The following is a 16282-nucleotide window of genomic DNA, read 5'->3' on the forward strand; positions in this document are numbered from 1 at the left end:
GAATCTTGCTTCCTCGATACTTCCGTTTTTGAATCACCTCTGAGCCAACAACACCGACCATCATGGCACTCTCTTTGAAAACGTTCAAAGTATACAATCCTCCAACATTATCAGCAATCGCAATAGTTTCACCTCCGAACACTAGCTGGCATTGCTTCTCGTCGAATTCAGCTTTTACCATCTTCGCCGCTAGTTTTGAAACGGAAACCAAGTTCTCCTTCAGCGCAGGTGCATACAAAACGTCCGTCAACGTTACCGACACCTTTTCATTTTGACCAACTACACAGTCAATCGTACAGTCGCCAATCCCACCGGTACGTATCTTTCTCCCACTCGCGGTCAAAATAAACGGGCAAACACTTGTTTTTTTTTTTTTTTTTTTTTTTTCTTTATTAAAGTGGTTTTTCGCCCCAGGCGAGTTCACCACAAACACTTGTGTCCAACTTCGAAAACGCTTTACGGTTGTTAGCCATGTGCGACGTCGCGCCGGAGTCAACCACCCACGTGTTCGCGTCACGCGCACCGCTGCTAACCATAAATGTGAACGAATGGTTTTCAATTCCGCGCACTGCGTTAACATCATCTTTCTTCTTTTCTTCCTTCTCACCTATTTCTTTCAGGAACGCTTTGCAGTTTCGCTGCATGTGACCTTCCTGTCCACAAAAGTAACAAACTACATCCTTTCGACGCGTGGTTCCGCTGGTCCGCAACACCTGCTCATCCAAACTACTCCTCCGTTTCCCTTGCTTATCCGCTTCATCTATCAGCTTCACCTTGACCAGATCGAGAGTCAGCTCCTCCTCGTTCCGGGCCTCCAAAGCAGTAGTCAGCGGATTGAACGAATCCGGCAAGCCACGCAAAATTAACGCCACTTTGAGACACTCTCTCATTTCGAAGCCAGAATTTTCGAGTCGAACGTACAATTTTTCGATGCCAGCCAGATATGCCTCCATGTCGTCACCGCACTGGTAATTCTGGTTCGTAATTTGCTTCAGCAACGTTACCTTCTGTCCCAACGACGCCTTCTGATGGTGGTCCTTCAATGCCGACCACGTGTCCCTTGCCGTCGTTTTCCCTCGAATAAGCCCGTACTGGCTCTCGTCCACCGTCAGCTGGATCGTGGCCAACGCTTTTTCATCTCCTTCGCGCCACGCATCCGTCACCGGGTCGGGTGGAGTACCGGGGTCAACATACTTCCACATTTGCTCGCGTCGTAGCAGTGCTTGCATCGAGAAACACCACGCCTCGTAGTTCGTGTTGGTCAGCTTCACGATTCGTGCCCACTCCATCTTCAGACAGCTTCCGGAAAACAGGGAACTTCTCACCTGAGCTGTATTTTCTGGAACGGCTTCCTATTTCCGCGGGTCACGTTTGCTGGGCCGATAACCTGTTCGAGAACTAGCAGAGTCAGAACCAGGTTCGGGAGCGAAAAAAGAAAAACGTCTTTACTACTGAAAGGCTACACGCCAAGAGAACGAAATTTTATTTAAAATTCCATAGCATAAGAAAAAACAGATTGCTGCGATTGTTTCCCATGGCAACGCCTCGACTATGGCTCGTGGTTGTTGCCGTCAACGTTTATGCAGCCATATTGCTCCTCGCAACATAGTGGAACCGACACGTAGATGTTGCACATAATTGTGCTGTCTCCAACAAAGTTAACCCCCTAAAATGGTAGTTTTTACCGCACAATTTTTTTGCGTGTAGTAACATCTTTTTACCGGGCCCGTCACACGAGCGGTCGCATCGTGTACTGAGTACACGCGGAGCAATTGATTAAAGAAATAATTGATGTCTTCGGCAAAATTCTTAAGTTCAACGGTACGAATTGGTCAGTGGATAAATAAAACTATGTTAACATCCACATCTTCCAGTGGTCATCGGATTTGTGTCCCGGGGGCAATGAATGAAGTGGATATTTCGCAATGCAATATTTCGAACACAAATCTCTTAGGATCTAGATTTTATTTAGCAAAATGGTGTCTTCGGCAGATTTTTTCGAACATAGATATCTCAAGATCCCGATTACCTATAAAGTTGACGTCTTCGACAAAAGTTTTGAGTAGGTCAAGGTCTAGCATGTGATAGGCCACCTACGTTGGCCCGTGATATACAGAACCACTTTATCAAAGAAACCTTCCTTCTCATCTAATTTCATTTTCCCAATCAGGATCATAAAATATCTGTGTTCAAAAAATATCATGCTCACTAGCGCCACCTGATGTAAGAATGCCGAATCAGATGAATCATACCATGTTAGTATTTAACTTACTGAACAACTTTGCCGAAAACACCATCTTTCTGAAAAATCGGGATCCTGGCATAATCGTGATTAAAATATTGCATGCTCCTAGCGCCATCTGATGGCAGAATTCCAAGTTAGGTGGCCTGTCATATGTTAGTCCTTGATCTACTAAACAACTTCGAAGACACCATCTTGCTAAACAATCCAGATCCAGAGATATTTGTGTGCGAAATGCTGAATTGCGAAATGTCCACTTCATAGGTTCCCCCGAGACACAATCCGATGGCCACTGGAAGGTGAGGATGTTTTCAAAGTTTTATTGGTCCACTGACCAATTGGTACCGTTGAACTGGAAAAAAATGCCGGAGACATCAATATTCTATCGCGACGCTGGTGTAACTTTTTCTGAGTGACTGACGGAAGGTTAAGGTGTGTTAGAGATCGTCCAGCCATTCATTATACCAGATATTGTTTAATTTTAGGAAAATTATGCTTCAGATGAATTTTATCATACTTTTTATTCGCTATTCTTTTCTGTGATTTTTCATACACAGATTCTAGATGTGGTGAGAAGCAAATTCATCAGAGGGGGTCCATTAAACAGCCAAAAGATTTGAATGTTCATTTCAGGGATCCTACTCTTGGCACTTTTGATTCACTTCGGCCGTGGGGTTTTTTGAAAACTACTGAGCTCATATTTTGCCAAAATATGCGTCGTATTGAAGTGCTTCCCGACTAAGGGTACATAACAAAATTATATCAGCATATGTTACAAACTTGATGCAGGATGTTGTTAAAATAACTAAAATTATAACAAAAAGTGTATGAATAGTAACATAAACATAACAAAATGTGTTTTAATTCTATCAAAAACATTTCAAACCAAGTTATAATGTTTGATACAAAATATCAAAATTATAATACTGTTCGATATACGATAATATTGTATATTATTGAAATGCATAACTATCTATTTATTTTGTTATATAGTTGTTAAAAATGAACAAAATAATATCTTAAAGGGAAATAAAACACATTATGTTATATTTCTGTTTTATTATGTTCTATGGATAACGGAGCCTAACAAAATTAAATCATAATATGATATGCATCATATTCTGATAAAATGTTATTATATTTTGTTACAAGCCTCTAGTCGGGTTCTTATTGCAAAGTTTCAAAATTCAGCCAAGAAAAACCCCCCATGCCAAACTGAATCATGGAAGTGGCTCTACACCCTATTACCTTTTATTATAACTGGATCCAGAATCGTTATCCGCAACTGGATCCTGAACCATGAAATCAATAGTTTCAATTTTAGCCTTTGGAAAAATATGATGATCGGGAAACAACACCTCAGATCTCAGAAAATTTTGTTCAAAAATTTATTTCATCTGCTAATTGCAGATTTGAGAATCCTCCGGACGGACCTTGTGAGCGCAAAGGTTGAGCAAGTAACGATTAAAAACGATTGCCAGGAATAAGCAAATTATGAGTAGAACATATGTACGGGCTATACCCGGAACGATGACTAATCAAGTATTGCATTGATATGACTCAATCGGTTGCCACTTCTATCGTAACGAGTCATGTTCTGAAGCATATTTCAATCATTCAAGGTCGTCAGCCCACGGTTCTGAGAAAGTGTTGATTCTTTCATATGATCTTTCGATTAAACGTCTGATATGCTGATTTGCTTACAATTTACGCATCTTATCAATTTTGTTTCAACTGTATAAGCATCAGTGTGGTATTTTCATAATAGGTTTAAGATCATTGTGTTTTGTTTTATTTTTGCATATTAAAATAAATAAACGATAATAAATCTTCGAGCTGTTTAGTGGCAAACCTTAAAGTAAATGAAAACCAAATTCAGTATTACACCATTTTATTCTACTGTTTATATCCTTTAACAGATACGCATATTTCGACCTCAACTGTAAGGTCGTCTTCAGTGTCGTGTACTAGACTCGACTTAAGTCGAGTAGCACGAAATTCGGGTTTCGTTTATAAAAATTATGCCAGCCAAAGTACCATTTTGTTACAAATAAAATAATGAATTTGAAGTTTGTGGATTCACGTGCATATCATCAATAATTTTATGTCAAAAACCAATAAAGTATTCATTGTCTCATTTGGAAAATATGGAAATTGAACGATAACATGTATATGTGTCTGAAGAGAAATGTAATTACACTTTTGTTTTCCCAAGGTTTTGGAATATACATATATGATACACGACAGAAAAGTGATGTACAGCTTATTAGTTTTTTATGTATCTATTTTCGAAATTATTCGATATTTTACCAATCCCAAATAAAAAAATATACTCATATATATATATATATATATATATATATATATATATATATATATATATATATATATATATATATATATATATATATATATATATATATATATATATATATATATATATATATATATATATATATATATATATATATATATATATATATATATATATATATATATATATATATATATATATATATATATATATATATATATATATATATATCAAACGATCTTTCATCGTAGTTTGCGTGGTCGACTTGATTGCAATCGAAGCAGCCTACGGTGACACCACGTGCAGTAAATAGCTAGTTACGATGCAAGATCGAACAAACTAGGCAGGCTTAATTTGACCTACTAAGCTTCTGATCGTAATCCAACCTGTACATTATAAATTACCAGATAACATCTTAAATGTGAGCTAGGTATTTAAACGAATGCATCCGAAAGCGGCATGTTCTTTTCAACTTCTTGGAATTGTGCAATAGTTGGCATGGCGGTATTGAGAAATGTTCAATTCGTCTTATTTCATGCGTGAATCCAACAGCTCGTTTTACTTCTCGAGATAAACGCTAAAAAGATATCACATAATTAACCTATTTGATTCGCCCATTGTGCTACTAATCGAATGACGATTACATTGGAATGTATGGTAAAAGCACAACAAATTAAACTTTTGAAACTAAAACTATAAACCGTTCATGATGGATACAATAGGTCAGAAGGGTGAGGATGGATCAACACATAATTTGAAATATTCCTGTATATATTTGAAATTTTGATGAACATCTTTTAAGGTGTATTAATTCCAGACGTCGAATCAGATCTCTGGGACATGTGATTAATCTATCTATATAAATAAAAATGGAATGGTGTTTGTATGTCACGCACGAAATAGCTTACGAACCGGTTAACGGATTTGAATGATTATTTCTCCGTTTTGTTCATCAGGGGTTCCAACGTGTTTGTGTGTATAAAAATCCCAGAATATTCACCGGGGAAGCCGGAAAAAAACGAGATTGGACGAAACTGTCATTATGTATGGGGCGATTCTTAGCGTATAGCCTACTTGATGGCAAGACGAAGTTTGCCGGGACCACTAGTTAAGAATAAATCTTCAGAAAAAAAGCATTAAAATAACGCCTTTTTGAATTGCTCATTTGAGAATGTCATAGAACATCCAACGTAATCCAGCTTTTAGAAACGTTATGGGTCGTGCGCAAATTACGTCACGCTCCAAGGGCATCAGGAATAGTGTGACAAGCCTTTTTTGAAATTCTCATACAAAAAGCGTGACAAGGAAGGGGGGGGGGGGGTGGTCAAAGAAGTTCCAACTCAGCGTGACATAAGTTGTGTACCAATGAGAATATATACCAAGGTGTGGAAGAAGAAGCAATGGCTATGCATTAGTAAACAGAAAAAAAAAACGTAAACAAAAATAACAACGTCACTGATTTACACGGCTTCTTATGGGAGCTCACACTCGCTTGTAGTTGTGAAACATTTTGCACCGAACACGGATGTCACGCACACTAAATGTATTTTCCACACCTCGGTATATATTCTCATTGGTTGTGTACCATCCCTTATTTCTATTGCGTACCAATTCTAGTTCCTTTGACGCAATGTGACAATTGGCTTGTTTAGGGGTATCCTGTTTTCTACATATTCTGATTCTACGTTAAAAACTAAGCTAGAATCCAAAGTTTCATAATTTTCCGTGCCCTGGATCTATTTTTAAAACATGTTTGAAATTAGTATGGAAATCGCGTTTGAATCCCCCTTCGGCTACTTTTACTTCGGCACGAACTGTCATTATGTAAATTGAAATGTCATTGAGTCAACGGATTGAAATCTTTTTTATTCATTCATTGTATCAAATTTAAGATATTAAAGCGCAATAAAATCGTGTTACGCTGAGAAAAAGGTGCTCTTTCGATCAAGCTACAAAAAACTTTAAATTTTTCATCACTAAACAACCCAATTGAGGTAAGAGTGGGTTACACATGGAGACTTAATCCCATCAGATGATAACATTTTGGAAGGAGTTTGTTTGAATTGACGCAAATAAAATTTAACAACGATCTATTGAACAGCTTTGAAAATACTCGAAAACTCTGCTTATATTCTAGCGTATAACGTCTTAAATTATTACAACTTATAAGCGGTTTCTTTACCACCGCTTAGGCATTAAACCTAGTTTAACCATATGGGTAAACGTGGTTTACGGCTTGAGCGAAGGTGAAGAAATTGGACCTTAGAGGTTCAAATAAAAAAAAAACATCAAAGGTATAAATTCAAATTCACTTATTTCAAACATGCTTCTGCTCAGCATGTTAAGATTTTTTTTAGATATAGGCTAGTTACACTTAATCCTTCAACTAACATACAGACCTTAGATTTGTAGTGCAATGAAAATCTGTATAGAAATTTCTAATTTCTTGGAATTACCGTTCGTACCAATAAGCTTGTTAGTTTAAGTAAATGAAAATCCGAATTTATCTCATTAATTTGTTCGGAACAATTCTCTTCGGATGGTGTAGCTTCGTTTTCCATGTTAGGAGCGGCTCAAAACAGCGTCTGTTCTGCATGTTAGGAGCGGCTGAGCGTCGTCCCAGTGCCAGCATAGGACTCTAAACAGCGCTGTAGACCAGTGTTGGTATACTCACACTCAAATCTTAATCAATACGCTCTCATTAGAGATCTGTTTCGCAAATCTCACGCTTGAGATTCTGATGCAAAATCACTCAATCAACTCAAACCATAAAAAATGATTCAGTCACAAAACCCGTCAAAAACTCGTGAATCCCGAATGTTGTTGGTTGCGTTAGAAAGGATTACTATAATTCTACCAGACTAACAAGAAATTATTGCCGTGTGTCAAACAGATGAGCCAACTCATCCATGATTTGTTGACTACTGAGTTGCGTGATTGACAACTCACGCATGTAAAATCTCAAGCGTGATTTATGAAAAATTGAGTTTTTCACAATACTGCTGTGGACGATGGTCCAGCCGTAAAAATTATCAGTACAGGAAGCACACAATGTAGTTTAAATCTTAGAAATCCCGGGATAAGCATAATTTTTGTCCCGAGACAAGCCAGGTGCAGGGTGCTGAAAACGTGGTCAGCTTCGCACAAAGTGCGTAAAATTTCGTGGCGGTTCTGGCTTTCTACGCCCGCAGATGCCGGATATGGGAGACACATAGTGGCTGGTTACTGGTGATTCCTCTTCCTCCCGCTGCACGTGGCAGGGTGACTCTCTCAATGGACGATTTTGGGTGGCGCATTCGTTGCTTAGCGAACGCCACTCGTACTGCTAGTTCTATCGCCTCCAAGTCAGTCTTGTTCCACTTTAGCACTCCAAGACTATTCGTCAACAGATGCACAGCAAACATGTTGATCTTTACGTTGTTGCTTGCAGACAGAAATGCAGTTCACACGAGACAAGAACTTTTCCTGCAGCTCCTCTTCGATCATCGATCATTCATATTCCGTATCACCCCCTGCTTATTGACGCGAAACAGCTGACATCCATAACTTGACCCCGACGTAGATGAATCGACCGGCATTTGTTAATCCCAAACTCCATCCGAATGTCGTTACTGAATGCTGTAACTAGCTGTAACAGCTGATGCAGCCTCGGCACTGATTGCACAAATAGCTTCAGGTAGTCCATATAGATAGAAGGTGTTGGTAACTTTTGTACTCCTTTCCCTACTTTTCAATATGTAGCCATAGTTGCATTTGCTGAGTGTTTTGCTAAGGCGGTTCATGGCCAGGCAAAATTACAGCGGACTATAGGTATTGCCTTGAAAAATCCCCCTTTTGATGCTGAGAGTCCTGGACCGTAACACTGTTGTACCGTCGGTAATTGAGCTCTCGCCGAGCGGTGTCACGAACACATGCGCAAATTTGCTGGTTGAAAAAAATGCCATTTGATTTTGCTGGGAACAGCTGATCTTTGTTTATATTTCCACCAGCAATTTTTAAGTAGTGTTGGTGACATGTACCGTGTATGTACACGAACGCAGAAACCACTATGTGTATAGGGTCGGTAATGTGTATCCACATCCCCATCGCATGTTGCATCAGACTGATAACGTTCCCATCTACCTTCTCCAACTGCAGTAACTTAATAAGATACGAAAGCAGTGCTGAGTCTTATGCCATTTTGTAATCGATGTATGCCATGCTCAGGTTCCTTTGCTTTTGGGTAGATTGTCTCACAAAGACTACATATATGATGACTTAATCTTTGCATACTTGCGTGTTTCTACGACATCCATTCTGTTTCTTGATCATTACGTTATTTGTGTTGCAATGGTCTTGCACCCTCCGCGCTATTACCGATGTTAGTACTTCAAAAGCACATTATTGGTTTAAACTTCGCTGGGTCAGCTGTTTTTAGTCCTTTGGCAGGAGAAATCCATCCCTGGTAATTACTACAAATAAGCTGTGGTTGAAGGTCCCACTAACCCCGGATCTTCATTTGCCCCGCTGTACCTTATCTAATAATCAACTTAGACATATGCATTTTTTACTCTTTCTCACCCCCCGACGACGGCATGCAACAAATAGCAAAGTAATGCTTTATTCAGCACGAGTTCTACAGTCCAGTTTGGCTTCAAGTTACATAACTAGGGTTGTCATGTCTATTACGGTTTAAACCAGCCGACGGCGTTTTGAAAAACCTGAAACCAAAGTCCGTCACGACCCCATATTCTCCTTCAAAACCCGTTACCCGTTCACAATCGTTATCCGTTCTGTGGCGTAGTTGGTTAACGCCCCAGACAACCAAAATGTACGTATAACGAAATCACCTGGAGGCTTTGTATGTGCAAAAATTCACTTATAAGATGTCGCGAAAAGGCCTTCTACGTACAAAAGTGGAGGCGATATGCGTGCATATATTATGTGATGAATAATAACATGCAATGCGAGTGAATAAATATTGTACCGAACTAACCTGCGATGTTATGCGACTTAATTTATGATAACAAATGTTGATTTGACAGCTGCTACGGATTGATTCGACTTACTTTGTGCGAGTGTACGGGACGAAACAAAATGTACAAACGAACTCAGAAAAGAAGTGTTTTATGCGAGGAAACTCATCAATCTGACGAGTTTATCCACGGTGTTTTGCGGGTGTGATGTAATTAGTATGAATAAACGAGTTATAACGTGAACTTTCATGCGATTTCTGGTTGTCTGGGGCGCCCTGTCTAGCGTATTGGGAGTCGTGATATCGCAGCCCACCAATTTCATTATTTTCCACAATTTTACATCTTAATTTGTCCAAATTGACTTTTGTGTCTACGCACTTTTTTCAAGTTACATAATTTTTATTTACATTCACGAACTATTCCGTTTTTGTCGGGTTGTATGCTTCAAACACATGAACATCAATCCGAAGTAACTATATACAGTCATACCTCGATATAACGTAACCTCTTTATAACGTAACTCGATATAACGTAATTTTTACCTCGATATAACGTAACTTTTTTTGGCTCCCATTTATTTTTCCAAATTTGATTAAAAACATTATCAATGAACTTCAATAAACATTTTTCAAGATTCAAACACCCACCAATACTAAATAAAAGCAATACACAAGCGTTCACTATCATTGAATACAGTCATAAATCGATATCGAGTGAGTTATAAGTTAATGTTAAAACCAACATTTTGTTATTGCTGAATATTTGTATACATCATTCTTCCTCATTTGTGTTGCATTTACGCTCCCACTGGGACCAAGCCTGCTACTCACTTCAATTTTCTATGAAAACTTGGATAATTATTGATTTAGACTTTGCATTCAAAAAGACTAGATCAAACTCAGATTAGGTCACGATGCCATCGCTGATCTATTTAACGTATATTTGATAAACTTTTTTTTCTTAAAAATGCTTGAGGAAATACTAAGTTATTGCTTTAAGGATTCTTACAGATAACCTTCAAATGGTTTCTCAAATAATTTGATGTGTCTCCTGAAGTTTCTCCACGGATTTCAACTAGGATCATTCTGAGGATGCCTCCAGATATAATTTCTCCATGGACTCATCATTAACTCTCCTAATATTCAAGTATAAAACATTCTTAAAATAATTCCGACAGGCATATTCCATAAATTCCACTTCTTAATTCTCCTGATATTCATGTTCAAAAACTTCTGAAATGATGCCAGGAATTCCACCAGATTTTTTTGAGCGATTTCAGAGATTCCTCTAAGAATTTCTAGGAACATTTTATCATGGTTGACTTAACGGATTCCCGTCTTGAGGATTCCTTGAGGGATTTCATCAGAAAGTTTGCATCAATTCCACCAAAAATGGTACAAATATTGCTTCAGGAATTTCTGCAGAATATTTCCAAGAACTATTTCCAAGGAATTCCGGATTCTAGGAATTTTAAATTCAACTATTTTGAATTTCTCCAATTGTTTTTCTTTTAATCTATCTATGAATTCTACTGTGCCTTTGTACACAAATTTCACCAAGAAATTTCTCCAGGATATAAAGTGGATTCAACTATGAATTCTTCTCTCTTAAGGAAGTTCTCAATGATTCTTTTCCATTGGGCTCTTCAAGTAATTCATAAAATTGATGAATCTAGAAAATTTTCTATATATTCAGGGATTCGTTAAAAAACTGAGCAAGTTCCCCAGATCCGCCCAGAAAATTCTTCTTGTATACTGCCGATAATTCCACCACGTATTCGTTCAGAAACTTTTGTATGGAAAATTCCTCAAAGATAGTTCTTATTTATAATGTTTAATGTTTTCTAGATTGAATAAATTCATGAATCCTGAAAAACAAAACATTTTTTAAAGAATTCTTGGCACTTTCATTCTAAAATTATGTCTATAAACTACAAAAATATTTGCTTTGGGAGTTTTGTCACGAGTTCCTCATAACAAAATACTTGAAGTTCCATGATTGCCTGCTAGAAATGTTCATAGACTGCTTAACATTAACTTTTATTTTAAAGATTTCTGAAAGATCTCATTTATGATTTTTTTATAGTTCTCCGAGTGTTCAAGGATTCATCTAAAGTATTTTTTCTGAATACATTTCTTAAGGATTAGAAAATAAAACGAAAAATATAAAATATTGAAATTCGGAAAAATATCGAAAAAATATGTAAGATATACTGAAAATGCCTGCTAGTTCAATAACATCAAAGTAAGACCCATTTTCTTGTCAAACAATACATGTTGAACGAAATTTAGAACAAAAAATTTTGCTTCGATATAACGTAACCTCGATATAACGTAATGAAAATAAAAATCGAGTTACGTTATATCGAGGTATTACTGTAGCATTTTTCAGTCCGGCAACATACAACATTGCACAGTAAATCGCTGCAATGTAAAAGTTTTAAACAATGCCTGAAAACTAAAGATGGTCGGATTTCACATTTTTAAGCCTATACCCGACTTATGATTGCTTCAAACCCGGACCCGACAATAATTGAACAGCAAACCCGGACCCGACCCAAACTCGAAAAAAATCGCTTTTCAAGCCCGAACCCGACACGAAACCTTTCAATTTTTTGCAAGAATAATCCGAGTAAACCCCATGTTCGAAAAGATAATAAATTTATCGTTTCTGATGCATGGGGAAGCTTTCAGTTTGTTACCGACTTTTTTCAAGTCCGAACTCATGCCGTACCCGATAATATTGAAGCCTTCAACCGGGGTTCGGGTTTCGGGTGTGAAAACCCGAGACCCGACCATCTTTACTAAAAACATATTAGTAATTTACAGATTCTAACTCAAAATGTTGATCCTCTTTCTAATCAAGGCCTTTCTATCAGATCTTCTGTGCTATCAATCAGTTGCACAGCAAAAATATATTGTAATGTCATGTCGATTTCGATGTCGTAATTACAGGTCGGACTCGATTATCCGGAGTACCGATTTTTTTCACTCCGGGTAATCGAATCCTCCGGATTATCGAATCACTAAAAGAAACATTAAAATCTGTGATAAATGAACTATAATATTGCATTTTTCATTGTTTTATTTATATGATGCAGTGGCGTAACCATAAATTATTTCTAGGAACATTGGGGGTCTTGCGAAGAAAAAATTGCTTTGACCAGCATACACAAAAAATCATTTTTCAAACCCCCCCCCTTTCCATACCAACGTCCAAAACTGGAAAACCATGCATATTGCATATTGTAATAACAAACTATCTCTAATTTATGCATAAAAACTGAAAAATAACACTTAAAAACAAATTCCGGATAATCGAGTCTAAAATTCCGGATAATCGAGTCGCCGGATAATCGAGTCTCCGGATAATCAAGTCCGACCTGTATTACGTAATACTACACTCAAATTGTTGTAATAAGATAGATGAGAACACGTAAATCGATCTATGACATCGTTTCATACATGTTATTTTAACAATTTGACTGTAATTTTACGCAATATTCACCACGCGAGTAATGTTCATAAAAACATCGTGATATTACTTTTTTTAGCTGTGTAAACTATATTCAAATGAATACCTGGCGTTCATTTTTCTTGCCAGATCAAGAACGGCCTTCGAGTTTTCCAAAAGCTGAAAGGAGCGCTCTCGAAGCACCTTTGAACGCTCAGGACTCTTTGTAGTCTCTTGATTTTTTGGGCTTTTATTTTAGACTAGTGGTCCCGACAAACTTCGCGTTGCCATCAAGTAGGCTGTTGAAAAACGCTATTGATCATCCCATACAAAATTACAGTTTCGTTCACGCTCGTTTTTCCAACTTTCCCGGTAAATATCCTGGGATTGTTATACACACAAACACGTCGGAACCCTTGACGAACAACCCTTTTTACCAGAATAGCATTCAACGCATTGAATCCATTCAACGCAAATTTTTGCGGTTTGCGCTACGGAATTTGCATTGGAGAGATCCTTTGCATCTTCCTAGCTACAGTGACAGATGTCAATTAATACATTTGAACCTGCTATCCACACGTCGAGACGTTTGCAAACTTCTTTTTGTATCAGATTTGATTCAATCTAGAATTGATTGTTCAAATCTCTTAGAAAATTTAAATTTTGACATTCATATTCGAACTCTTCGCTCTCATCTCTTTTTTCGATTACCCGCAAATCGGAACAATTATGGTTATCATGAACCTGTGATTAGCATGTGCCGTCTGTTTAATCAATATTGTAATGTTTTCGATTTTCATCTTTCCCGTCCTGTTTTGAAGCAGTTTGTCCAAATGTTAGGTGTTTAATATGTAGATAGGAAAAAGTTAAGTTAAGACATATGTATGTATCATTGGGAATTGTAATCTGTTGATGCGAAAAGAAGTGTAAGTTTTGTGCCTATTTGAGAGAGAGCATTAGTTGACAGCTCAACTCAAACGGGGTTTTCCCTACTCCGAAAAAATAAACAAAATAAAATAAAATAAAAATAAAGTAAACAAAACGGAGAAAGAACCATTCAAATCCGTTGACCCGTAAGCCATTTCGTGACATACAAACACCATTCCATTTTTATTTATATAGATTCTAATAAAAAGAAAATGCGTTATATCGTTTATATTGAAACCCCAGCAGTTTAGTTAGTTTAGTGACCACTACTAGATTATCAGTTCTTTCTGGAGTGAAACCAATGATGTCAAAATTGAACAGTCGAATTAAGGGTCTATTTTGTAACTCGAACAGATTCATGTGACTCGTCTGTACTCACTGCTGATCAAAGTAAGCATGCATATTTCAGATGTCACCCGTCGACAGTGACTCCAGTCGAGTCATTTTGATCTCAGTAGTTTCAGTCATGCAAATTTTCTGTCGAAGCGGTTCGATTTTTTCGGACTGAAGCGGGAATTGAACCCACGCTCCTTGGATCGATGCGGCTAAATGCATGGCCACGAAACCCACAGCACCCGAAAGAAAATTATTCGAATTTTATATACCTCTCTGCACGTGTACGAAGCGTCCAGTTTAACTATCGATGAACTTCAGGCTTTTAGATATTCTGTTGTAAAAAGATTCGCTGACTTATGCCTTCGCCTTTTTTTTTTGTTAATTTTTAGACTATAATATATTCAATCTCATGAAAACTGTTCCATATAATTGATGGAGAGATCATCATACTCTGAGTATACACCTCCCATGTTTTCGCATGTTCAGTCAACAATTAGGAAATATCATCGTTAGAGAACCATTCACGATTAGCCCGATGGATGGAAAAGAAAAAAAGAAATCGCAGCCCTATCACTTTGAGAAGCGTGGAAAAGAACAATTATATTGAGCTCAATAAATACAATCATCATTGCGATACTACCGTGGTAGCAGCACCTCCCAAAATATTTCCCAATTTTCAAGAAAAGTATCGGTATCTCTTAAAGTTCATCTTTAATATCTTATATTTATATTTTTTTTTGTCTCTTCTATGAAATGGCTTCTACGAAACTGCTAAAAATGGACAGTTCGGATTCCGTCTAGGGCTCATCAACTTTTACGTGTAACGAATTTTATCCGTTTCAACAAATCCGAAAGTGATTCAAGTGATTTCTGTCAAATCGTACAATTTAGGTTGATCATCAGAACTCTAAGTCTGGAAGATGAAAATTACCTTTCAAAAATTTCATTGAGGGCATTCAAGCCATATGTAACAAATAAATAAAGTGCATGAATCCACTTATCTAATCTTAGCGCTTGCACAGCCAATATTGAAAAGCATCCTGGAAATACCTAAATTTATTCAGATATTTTCTTGTCAGTATTAATATTTGCAGAATATCAGCGATATGATACAAATATTAAAATGGCCAGGCCCACTGTGCACACTTTGGTGTTGAAGACAATTGAAAAAATCATTGAGGGCATTCAAGCCATATGTAACAAATAAATAAAATGCTTAAATCCACTTATTGACAGAAAATCGAAACTTTGTCTTGGGAACAAGCTTTTTGTATTGTATTGTATTTCAAATAATCCATCTAACATAATGTAATCTTAATGATCTTGATCTTCAAAAAATTTTAAGGTCAGCTATGCTGTATGTTGGACCAATCTGGACGAGCTGTTATAATACCAGGGAGAAAACTCTGCAGAGGATTCAAATTTGAAAAATGGTTCTGAAGCACCGTCCAAATGAATGAATATTCTACGTACATCAAATATTGAAATATTGGAATTATTGTCGGCTAGGATAATACTATTAATGTGAGTTTTTTTTTTTCTTTTATAAACACGCGTTCATTTCCCCTGTAAAAAAATCTGAACTGTTTCGATAAATTAAATGTAATATGTTGTTAACAAAATGTTTATAATAGCTTAATTAAGTTTTCCCAATCAGGATTATAGTATTGCCTAACACAGTATAGGAACAAAAACTAAAAACCCAATATTCTTTGACTAATGCAGTGTATTAGAAAGGCTGGAATGCTCCATGATTGAATTCATACAAGGTTGTGAATAGTTGTTAGGTACAGTCATCCACTTTTGATACTCTTCATCTTAACTCACCTGAATTTTTTTCGCGCAAAGCTTCAGCACAACAGCGTGCCGTTTATCGAATCACACGCTCTTTGACGCGTCACACAAAAGGAAGAGCTTATGTACTTACTGGAAGATCCTAACGATAAAAAAAACTCGTCGATCCCATGTGGCTGAAGCTCATCTCACGGTATTTATTGTAGAACCGGGGTAGTTCCTAACTTCGTTTATGTAAAATGATTAGTCAGTTACCTCAAA

This window comes from Aedes aegypti, chromosome 1, assembly GCF_002204515.2.
Source record: "Aedes aegypti strain LVP_AGWG chromosome 1, AaegL5.0 Primary Assembly, whole genome shotgun sequence".
Classification (NCBI taxonomy): Eukaryota; Metazoa; Arthropoda; class Insecta; order Diptera; family Culicidae; genus Aedes; species Aedes aegypti.